The sequence below is a fragment of the Cydia fagiglandana genome, chromosome 3, assembly GCF_963556715.1.
Source record: "Cydia fagiglandana chromosome 3, ilCydFagi1.1, whole genome shotgun sequence".
Lineage (NCBI taxonomy): Eukaryota > Metazoa > Arthropoda > Insecta > Lepidoptera > Tortricidae > Cydia > Cydia fagiglandana.
The window spans coordinates 5,977,399-5,989,836 of NC_085934.1; the positions used below are offsets into that span (position 1 = coordinate 5,977,399).

General features: G+C 40.6%; 1 protein-coding gene across 5 annotated transcripts in view; it reads right to left on the bottom strand.

Moving 5' to 3' along the window:
* LOC134679888 (mucin-5AC) overlaps positions 1–12,438 on the bottom strand; it is a 151,269-nt gene that overhangs the window by 119,576 nt on the left and 19,255 nt on the right. The window lies entirely within an intron of this gene.

Here is a 12,438-nt window from a genome sequence, read left to right on the forward strand (position 1 = left end):
TTTTATCGGAAAGAAACCGTTTCGAAAGGCCAAAATAATGTTTATCTTTCTATAACTTTCGAAGCAAAGTTCAGAAAAAATATGAAAACATATCGGGAGATTAGCCGTATAATAGTGTACATAAAACAATATTTTGAACATCATCGGTTGAGCCATTTTAGAGTTTTCTTTAAAAAACCCTTAATAAAAGGTCGTAAGTGCCGCGTAAACACGCACTTTTGCGCGACATGCACTTATCTAGAACATCGGTAGAATTTAAGTACTCATATTTTTAAAGTAAATACCTTCTTATTTAAAACAAAATTGTTAACAAAATTTGCCTCTCGCTAATAATTACCTTCTTTTCCTAAATTAAGCGTCCTCTATGCTTTTTATTTTATAGATATTGTTAATACACGTTAGCACTCTTCAATAAAAGACAATTTTATTCTAAAATCTCTTTTTTTTAAATATTTTATAAGCAATCGTTTTTACCCACCTAAATGAGTAAATACGGGTATTTATCGGGTGCTTTGAGTAAATACCGAGTAAATACTCAGTATTTACTCACCTCTACCCATCTCTAGTTTCACCTGACCGTTGTCTGTCTGTCTGTGTGTTATCAAATCTTGCAAGTTAAATTTGATCCACTTCCCGATTTCCGATTGAGCTGAAATTTTGCATACATACGTAAGTCGGGTGACAATGCAATATTATGGTGTCATCGAGCTGATCTGATGATGGAGACCGGAGGTGGCCATAGGAACTCTGTGATAAAACAACGAAACCTAATTGTGTTTGGGGTTTTTAGAATAGTCTCGATGAGTATTAGTTTTTATATTATATTAAATTTTTGCCAAAAACTTATTTTTTTTGAATGCCTACTGAGAATTGAAATAAAAAGTAAAGAAAACCATATTTAGATAAAATAAACGCTCCGGGTACAAATACAATATCCTACCTATTAAGGAAGAAGCCTCATAATTTTTTTTAATGAAGAATGATTCATTCATTGATAATAAGTGAAGACATAAATAAATATTTAGTAAAGTGTTCCGAAGAAGGTTTCAACGAGAATAAGAGGCTCTCTGTGACATTTGATGACAGTTCAAGGTTATGTTAATATTAAAATAGTTAACTGTTGATAATTAAGAAATCTTCGGTAATATATTATTGCTTTTATCTATCCATATACCATTATTTAGCATTTGATATGCAATACATACTTACATTTCGAGATATAAGTAAGCTTAAAATCTTTAACCCTTAAATGCATAGTGATGCCAAATGTCTACAAACCATTCGACAGCTCACAGATTTAAAAAAAATGCTTACGTTCTTGAACGCACCTTTATACCAAGCGTCAAGTAGTAGGGTAATGATTTAAGGGTTAAATTTATGCAATATTTTTAATTTATAAAAATTACATTCGTTTTGAGACAAAAAGTCGGAAACCTTTGAAAAATCCAGAAGTTGATAATTTTTAGTATGTGATTTTGAATGGTGTTTTCGGGGTTTGTAATTATTTTATATTTAAAACTTTATCATAGGTATATCACAAAATAGTGTACCTTTCTTATGGTAGTAAAAATTTTCATATATTTATTACTGAAAAATACATATTTACATAAATATGATTTAGCCAATTCAACTTCTAACACTGATTTCGCAGTGAATATCAAAGTTATATTTTTTTTACTATTTTTCCTAGAATCAGCAAACAATTATGTGATACATATATTAATTTCGGGCAAAAAGAAAAAATCATGCATTTAAAGGTTAATATAGGTAATATTTTTGTGAATTTGTATGAATAAGTGTACGCATTTCTCCGATTACATTTCAGAACGGACATATTGTTTTTTTTTACATGATTATCTAACCAAGATGGATGAGTTATTGTTTTTCTTTATATATATATTTGAAACAGCTTTGGCTACATTAAACATAATATATAATCGTGATTGTTTCTCACTCAGGCTTTTATTGGAATCAAGGTGGTGTTTTCTAATAGTAACAGGTTAGGTATGTGTTCTGGATTCGTTATCTATACGATCTGCCAGTGTCAAAGGTGACACTCCTCAACCAGTAACGTATCTTTTGACAGATCAGATTCATAACCTATTGTTACAATCAGAATACAGCTCAAAGTCACCTCTTCTGAACTCTGAACGGATGTTATAGCTCCTCTACACGATGGGCCAACGCCGGCCACTCCAAGGGACGCATTTATGCGTTAGAGGGAGCAAGTGCTATTGCTATCTCATTCTACCGCATGGCTGCGTCCCTTGGAGTGGCCGGCGTTGGCCCATCGTGTAGAGGAGCCATTAAAGGAGAATGTGTCGTTGGATTTGTTACAGTGTGGAAAGTGACAGGTGTTTTACTGTATTTTCTTGTTTCATGAATGGTCTAACTAATATGTCAATAGTTGTCTACTATGTAGAGATATATAGCGACTGGCATTAAATAATACTACGTTAAAGTACGTTCACACCGCCGTGGCGTGACTATGAGGCGGTGTTACACACGCACCTGTCAACAAGAAACATCCGTAAAACTATTAGATTCATCATGATATTCATGATATAGATCCTATGATATAGGTATAATATCTAGATTTATTATATTGATGTTATAGTATAGTCTTCTATTTCTATAATATTGTCTTTACATGAAAAGTTATCACGTTATCCAAACACTTTGGTGGATTCGGTCAAATTGTGTTTTTTGAAAAACAAATTATAGCCAGCATTCAATGAATGTAGTATGATACCTTTGGGTATGGTGCTTTACGCACACTAGTGTCCCATCCTCTCCCCCTGACGCAACTCCCCCTTTTAGCATGAAATATGTCCCGGTTGACAGTTTTTCTTATTTTTCGGGGAATGTATACAATATAGGAAAAAAGTGTCAATGAAAGAAATAATTCCTATTAAACCCAGAGGTATCATACTACTTTGAATGCTGGCTATAATTTGTTTGTCTTCCCCATACAATAGAACACAACTTGACCGAATCATTATGTACTCATCTTAACGTGTAAAGACAAATAACATACTCGTATCTGTAATCTTAAATCCAGTCATTCGATGACTATAGTCATGCTTGCTTATAAGCAGCCAGTTTCCTTAAACACCTACCGATTTTGTATGTATTATTATTTATTACAAAATTAGGTAATACATTACATTGTCAAGTTCATTCAAGGTTATCAGATTACGTTTACAGCAAAAACAATATATATGTTTACCAATAATTCACAACTTATAAGATTAATTGCATTTTTTCACAACGAAAATTCTATTTGACTTCGCTTGGCAAACTGTAGATATTATAAAGAAGTATTTAAGTTGTTGATTATGTCAAAACGTGATAAATGGTGGCCTAGTGGCATATCTAAAATGGCGCTTATGTACGAGTAAAGATAATATATAAGATCTTTTAGAATAAGATAATATGGGCCCGATTCGGATTTTGAAATAGACATCTATTAGTTATCTTTTAGACATCACCAAGATACGATAACGATGTTTAAGATCTAACCTGTTAAATTTGACATTTGTGCGATTCTGGAGATACTCTTGAACGATTTCCACCGGATATGACTTAGAGATCCAATTCACATCTAATAGATATCTTACTCTATCTAACGTAAAAGTGACATTGGTTGCCCGAATTGCGCTGCAAAAGAGAACTAGTTGATATCTAAACTATAACGTATCTAGAATGGATCTAGTATGTGTCGTCTCTTGTGAATATCTTGAAGTTCGAATACGGCGGTAAGTATACGTAACTTGCTAAATGAGGTAAAGGACAGAGTTCAGGTGCTACCGCTCGTATAAGCACTTGTTTGCATCAATAGTTATTTTTTAATTAATTACATCGTGATGAAAAACTTGCTTTCCGGGTATACTTTTGTACAGTTTTTGTCATAATGGTTATTAAAGTTTAAGTAGCATTTGTGTTGAATTAATAAACATGATTAACTTTTTATTATAAGAGCGTTTAGTGCAGCAATTTAACGGGTGTAAACACGATTTGTTAGTTCGTGTAATTACTTATAGATGGGATTAGAATAAACAAAAACTGGATTTGAATTCATGATGGAATTTTTGGGCGGTATGCACCTTAGTACAGTCATTATAGATTTTGACCCGTGAATAATTCGTTCTTGGATTTTTTTTTCGTAGGTCCCTCGGGGGGGTCACTGGGAGTGTAAATTAAAAAAGTAGGCTGAATCAGGCTCCTGCGTATATTCGAAAAATGGTATTTTTCCAAAAAAAACGGTTTTTCTTCAATAACTCGGCCGTTTTTGATTTTATAGTAAAACCGTAAGGACAAAAATTGTAGGAAATTTGATTCTCTACAAGTTAGTCCAGTCATTATATCCAAAAAACCGACTCTTCCCGTGAATAATCAGTTCTTGGATTTTTTTTTCGTACGTCCCTCGGGGGAATCACTGGGAGTGTAAATTCAAAAAGTAGACTGAATCAGGGTCCTGTGTATATTCGAAAAACGGTTTTTTTTTGAATAACTAGGTCATTTTTGATTTTACAGTAAACAGTGAGGAAAAATTTTTAGAAAATTTGATTCTCTACAAGTTTGGTCCTCACAATTTTTCTTCTAGGATCGATAGTTTGGAAATAAAATTTAAAAAAAGCGACAAATTCAAAATATTTTCAACATCTCGTTTATTTTCAACTTTACGACATAAATGAAGTGGACTAAACTTGTAGAGAATCAAATTCTGAACAATTTTGGTTCCCACCTTCTTTCCCCCAAAATCGATATTTTAGAAATTAAACCTGAAAAACGCGACAAATTCAAAATATTATCATTATCTCCTATGTTCCACGCTTTACGGCATAAATGAAGGGAAACAAAGTTGTAGAGAATCAAATTCTGAACAATTTTTGTCCTCACGGTTTTACTGTAAAATCAAAAATGACCGAGTTATTCAAGATAACCGTTTTTCGAATATACACAGGACCCTGATTCAGTCTACTTTTTGAATTTACACTCCCAGTGATTCCCCCGAGGGACGTACGAAAAAAAATCCAAGAACTGATTATTCACGGGAAGGGACGGTTTTTTGGATATAATGACTGGACTAACTTGTAGAGAATCAAATTTCCTACAATTTTTGTCCTTACGGTTTTACTGTAAAACCAAAAATGGCCGAGTTATTGAAGAAAAACCGTTTTTTTGGAAAAAAAACATTTTTCGAATATACGCAGGAGCCTGATTCAGCCTACTTTTTGAATTTACACTCCCAGTGACCCCGCCGAGGGACCTACGAAAAAAAAATCCAAGAACTAATTATTCACGGGTAGGGTCGGTTTTTTGGATATAATGACTGTACTACCTTTCACGCTTGATTACTTAGTTTTTACTTTTCTGTCCTAACCGAATTACAGGATGGCCCAAAAACATTCTGTCAATTTTTTTACTCCGGTGAAAAGTAATTTTAACAAACGTTTGCTTTTATGTATATAAAAGCTAAAAAAGAATATTTTTTAATACAGTTGCTCAAAAAGTGCTACTTTACGTAGCTGTTTAGCGTGCGGAAAGTTGGTTATCTCGAACTAGTGCTTTTTACTTTTCCAATTTTTTTAAATTTATACTTGTTCCAATTCACGACTACTTATTGATGAGTGTTAATATTAGTTTCCTTTAAACGTCGTAATCAGCATAAAAACCTACCGTTAATGTAAGAATACGAAAAATATTACATATTTCATATTTAATTACTTACCTCTTCATCATTATAACACGTTTATTTTTTAATATTCAATATTGAAAATTCCGTTCTTAATAAGTTGACTGAATGGAACGGAATAGCTGCCAAACGCCCATAGATATAATATACTTAAAGACGACGTCTAACCGAGCTGTCACTGTTACCACTTTTGTTTAGTGTACGATTAACAATGTTTTTCTTATTTTTTCGCAACTGTATTAAAAAACGTCGTTCGATACACGTGCGGAAATGTCATTCTTCACTCGTCCCGAGTCTTGCCACTCGCCTGCGGCTCGTGGCAAGATATCTCGGTACTCGTGAAGTAATGACATACCTTCCGCACTAGCATCGAAATGTACTATTGTTTTGAAGAGTTAAATGATAGTAGTGCCAACATATTTTTGGACCAGACTGTACATGCTGATAAATTGATAGTAGTATTAACATGTTTTTTTTTTATAATTTACAACAGTAAGACACAATTATTATTTAAATATTTCTGTATAGTAGTCCAACAACTTATAACTAAAGATAAAATATTTAGCCGCTTTTATTAGTACAAAAGTCACATCAACAACTCGTCCTGGGAAGACGTCCGTCAGGCAGCTGACGGACTAAGGTACCAGAACGAATGGGCCAAGGTTGGATCTTGGTCCATTATACAAATACTGCGGCAAGACCAGGGGTGGTTTGTCGAGTTTACAATCCCCGAAGACCTCGTCCCCGCCTTCATGGAGAGGGGGAGATCCCTGAACTGTGGGGTGGGCAATGTCTACCTCAGGTTCAGGGGTCCCGGAGGCAAATACCTGGACCAGCCTCCCACCCTGCAAGGTTCCACCCTAAAGGTAACGGGAGCACAGGTCCCCACTGAACAAGCCGCGGGCACCTCCGAGCAGAGCAAGTCTGTCTCCGGGGAGAAAGTTGCCCCCCTGCATCTACCCAAGCCGACGATACCCGAACTCTCGGAAGATGAGCTACTTGGCACTGGTGAGGGACCAGCCGGGACATCATCCGAGGGTGAGGACTTGTCGGCTTGGATAGAGTCGGGGTTGGCTGACATGTTTAAGGAGGGAGGGGAGATGCAAGATGCTGCCCCCACCACCGACAACATGGACACTAACTAGTGTCATCCAAGCAAACCTCCAGCACAGCGTGGCCGCTACGGCCCAGCTCAGACGCTGCCTGGTAGGTTTGCCAACAGCCATTGCCCTCCTACAAGAACCATGGGCGGGCAATGGATACATACGCGGGCTGTCCGACACTAAAGGTAAGCTCTACTACTCCACGGTACATGCCGTCCCTAGGGCATGCATCCTAACTACTAACAATATTATTGCACAACCGCTCACTGAATTCTGTTCCAGAGACCTGTGTGCGATTAAACTACAAGTTCCACTGCCAACAGGCTGTCGCGACCTAGTCCTTGCCTCGGTGTACATGCCCGGAGAGGACGAGCCACCGCCTGCCGAACTACTACGACTGGTCAACCACTGCGAGAGATCAGGCCTCGCAATAATCATCGGGGCCGACTCCAACGCACACCACCCGCTGTGGGGAATGGAGACCAGCAACAACAGGGGTAAGACACTTGTTGAATATCTTGTGACTACTAATCTAAACATTCTAAATATAGGCGCTGAACCAACATTTGTAAACAAACGATGCAGAACGATTATCGACCTGACTCTGGCTTCGGAGGAGGTCAGTGAACTAATTATGGGATGGCATGTCTCCCAGGAGGCCTCCTGCTCAGACCATAGATGGATTCGCTTCAATCTACTAGCATCTAGAGACACACCAACCGCCCGGAGGAATCCCAGGAAAACGGACCGAGCCACTTTTAGGAAGGTCCTAGGGGAAAGCCTTGACCGGCTTCCACCGAGGGATGACCTTCGGGAACCGGCTCAGATAGAACAGCAGGTAAATATCTTAACTGATACCCTCGTAGACAGCTACCACAAGGCGTGCCCCTTAAAACCACCGGCAAGGTCTGCCATAAAGGGTCACCAGTGGTGGGGCCCTGAACTGGAGAGACTCCGGGGGAAAACCAGAAGACTCTTCAACAGGGCCATGAACACAACGGCTGAGGTGGACTGGGATAACTACTACGAAGCCAAGGCCAGGTACAAAAAAAGATTGCGGTACTGGAGATCCCTGTCATGGAGGAACTTCTGCAGCAGCATTGAAACACTTGACCACGCCAACCGGGTAAGGAAAACCTTAGCGCACAAGCCCACATCACAATTGGGCTCACTGCGTAAACCCGATGGCACATACACATCTACCCCTGCAGAGACCCAACGCCTTCTCCTGGTAACTCACTTCCCAGGATACGTAAGTCTCGCCGATGCAGATCAGCAGGACGAGGAATACAGTACAACGGACAACAACTGGCAAATGGCGCATAGAGTCGTCACCGCTGAGAAACTCAGGTGGGCCATAGACAGCTTCCATCCCTTCAAGGCAGCTGGTCCGGATGGGATCTTCCCCGCTCTCCTACAGTGGGGTCTAGGACTCATCCAGGAAACCCTGACTGATATCATGGCAGCCTGCCTAGCCTGGGGGTACGTGCCCAGGAGATGGAGAGATGTGAATGTGGTATTCATACCTAAACCAGGTAAGAACGACTACACAGCTGCCAAATCCTTTAGGCCCATCAGTCTCACATCATTCCTGCTGAAAACCTTGGAAAAACTGTGCGACAGGGACCTGAGGGACCGAGCGCTAAAGAACATACCGATGCACAACAACCAGCACGCGTACAGCTCAGGTAAATCTACGGAGTCGGCTCTACACATGGTCGTAAGCCGCATTGAGAGAGCCATCCATGGCAAAGAAATGTGCCTCGGCACTTTCATTGACATAGAGGGCGCTTTCGACAAGACTCACTTTTCCAGTATAGGGAACGCCTTGGAAAGCCACGGCGCTGAACCCGGACTAATAAAGTGGATCATGAACATGCTAAATCAAAGGACAATAAGGTATGTAGGTGAACCGCAGGCCGTAGCGGCGGTGCGAGGATGCCCTCAAGGGGGAGTTCTGTCACCTCTGTTATGGAACCTAGTAGTCAACAACCTCATAACCAAACTGAACAAGGAACACTTCTACACAATAGGCTACGCTGATGATCTGGCAATATTAATATCAGGGAAATTTGCCAGTACAGTATGCGACCTCACCCAGGCAGCTCTTCGGATCGTGGAACGCTGGTGTAGAGAATTTGACCTATCAGTTAACCCCACCAAAACAGAAATGGTAATGTTCACCAATAAAAGGGTACTTGGCAACTTTACCAGACCAACACTTTTCCAGACTGAGCTACAGCTGACCGATGAAGTTAAGTACTTAGGGCTGACTCTCGACAGTAAACTCAACTGGAACAATCACATCAACAAACGCATAGACAAGGCGGGAGTAATCTTCTGGCAGTGCAGAAGGATGATTGGTAAGAGGTGGGGACTTAACCCGAAAATTACCCTCTGGCTCTATAAGACCATAATCCGCCCCCTACTCTGTTACGGTGCTCTGGTTTGGTGGCCAAGAACAAACCTAGGCAACGTACGAGACAAGCTACAAAGACTCCAGAGGCTCGCATGCGCGGCCACCACTGGCTGCACGAGGTCCACTCCGACTGCAGCCATGGAGGTCATGCTAAACCTTTCACCGCTGCACTTACACATACAACAAGAGGCCAGTCTCTCAGCGGTAAGGTTACGAACCCTCAATATATGGTCTAACACCACAGGAGCTCTTCACACAACATGCCTGGAAAAGTTATACAGCGAGTTTCCGGTGCTCATGGCGGGTACGGATCGAACTCACAAACAAGCCATTTTTGACAAAAGGTACAAAATACAATTATTTGAGGACGACAACTGCGAAGGACTCAATCCCCGGGAGCTGAGAATCTTCACTGATGGGTCCAAAACAGACAGCGGATCAGGCTCTGGAACCTTCTCAGAAGACCTGAACATGTCAATCACCACTCCGCTAGGAGCCCATAACTCGGTATTCCAGGCTGAGTGCATGGGCATTATTAACGCGGCGGCTGCCATCACTGCAAGGAAGGTAGTAGGATCCTCCATCCGCATACTCTCCGACAGTAGAGCAGTCTTAATGGCCCTAAAAAGCCATATAATCACATCCAAACTTATACACGAATGCCACGAACGACTAATGGAGGTATGTCAGAACAATAAGATCACCTTACAATGGATCAAAGGACACAGTGGATCCCGAGGCAACGACGCCGCGGACGAGCTCGCCAGACAAGGATCGGGTGCGGGGCCTATTGGCCCGGAACCGATCCTCCCGATACCGTTTAGTAAGGTACGCTCAATGCTGCTGGCACGTACAGGGAAACTACACACAGAACACTGGCTGAACCAAGCTGGATGCAGACAGGCCAAGCAAGCCATGCCTAGCATGAACGGTAAGCTCACAAGGACGCTCCTTCAACTAGGAAAGGTTCGACTGAGTATGGTAACCAGTGTCATAACAGGTCATGGACTTTTTAACAAACATCTTTTTATAACAGGTGTCACAGACAGTCCCCTATGCCGTGGGTGCATGGAGAAAGAAGAAACAGCCTCTCACGTGGTGCTGGAGTGCAGCGGATTGGCCCCATACAGGGCAAAACATCTCGGATCCCCGAGAGACCTCCCCGAGGTCCTACTCAACATCAAAGGTCTGATAGGATTCCTCGAGGAGCTGGGCTGGCAAGACTAGCCCACCCCATATCACGCAAAATAGGCGCAAGACGTCGAGTTGCGGAAAATCGCCCGTACTACAATACAATACAATAGTACAAAAGTATAGTATAAGGTAGCCCTATCAGGGATATGGCAAAATGTTGCGGATAATCGGATATCACAGTCGTTAGCATATTTACATGCGAAGATAATCTAACCTGTCGCAGCAGCGATTTGTATGAATTATGTATGATACGTGATATTCAGCGCTGCGCTTCAGTGGTTATACGGAAATTAATTCAGTCTGACCACATAATTCCGAATATTTTGTAAGAAAATTATTTTGTCAATGAAAGCAATACAATAAAATTACTGCCGTCTACTACTTTGAACTAATCAAATAAAAATAAGTAAATAAATACATATGTCATCTACCTACTCGATGTATATTGTCGATTACGGGAATAGTTTCTGCATTTAAACACCTTTATATCGACAAACCCCGGACCCCGGACCCGGGTATGTCCTTAAACCACGTCCAAGACAACCGGTGGACGGGCAGCAGCGTCCCTCAAATTCGGTGTACTCGACTGCGATCGCCAACCCGCCTGCCAAGCGTGGCGATTATGGCATTCACCCCCCAAAAAAGGGGGAGGCCTATGTTCAGCAGTGGACATCTTATGGCTGAGATGATGATGATGATATCGACAAAAACCCCCCCAGGGAAAAAAAAGGGTTTCACCCAATATTCACATTCATCACCCTCACACACTCACACTCATAATCATGATAACTCAGAGTAATGCGTTAGGCGGATGCCACACCGCTCTTATGCCGCCGGCATGCGGATGCGTATCATTGGAATCTCAGTTTAGGCGTGATTCCTCCTCCTCCTTGAATCGTATTCCTCATAGCTGAGGGTCGTGACCTCTATAAATTACTTTTCGAACGATTGCTCTTCACGTGTTTCGGTCTTCGGCAGTGTGAATGGCCTCGTGAACTTTCTTGCCGGAGTTGTCACGGATTTGTTCAGTCCATCTTCTTCTTCTTCCTCTTCGATATCCCTCTTTTTTTCCTGTCACCAGCTTTTTCTCCAGAGTGTCCTGGCTTCTTCCAGAGGCGTGATTCACATTGATGAATACCGCCTAAACCGAGGTTTCCGCTTTTAAACCCTACTATATAATAACAAATGCAACATTACCCCAATTTTTTGCCGCTGCCAATAGTGTCAAGTGCTACTCTATCCACATCTGACAATAGCTGCTTTTCCAACCTTCTACCCGCCCCACTTTAACCATTTCGGGCGCCGGCCTTGTGTTAATATAGATCAGATAGTTTGATTAATGGAACCAAGTTAAAAGTCAACCGGTTACTTTGTCTTTGATATAAAGAATATTATGAAAGGTTATCATTTATTGCGGCGATTATTTAGGTCAGTCTCGACTTCTTGAGCATTGAGTAATTTAGTCAGAGTAGTTTAGAAAATGTATAACTTATATTCGTATTTAGATAAATGTGTAGTAGTTCTCACTTGTGCTTAATTAACGCGGTTTCAGAAACGTTATAGAAAAAAAAACAGCAGCTGTCAACACTTTTCATTACGCGTTCTTCGCATCAGCCGGGCTAGCACATGATTTACGCGACAGTATCTCGCGGCGCCGGCGACCTAGACTACCCGTTATTTTCTAACTATGCTAGGCCTACTGAAGCAATCTTTGAAATAACGTGAATATTATTTTGGGCACTTTATATATTTGGGCTCAGACAATCTTAGCATCTTTTTGCACTTTTGACGAAACCTGCGCTGCAGAATTAGTTCGGGGTTCGGGTAATTGAAGAAATCATACCTATATATAGGTATGCTTAAAGAAAAATAATATGCCTAAACAATTCTATTTTAAAAGAACACTACACTTTATCCAGTTTATCCACATTTACGGGCTAGTTATAGTTATTACCAAATAAAGACCGAAAGAACTCGCGTTCTGCGAGCAAATAAGACATCATAACAATTTACACACCTCGTTT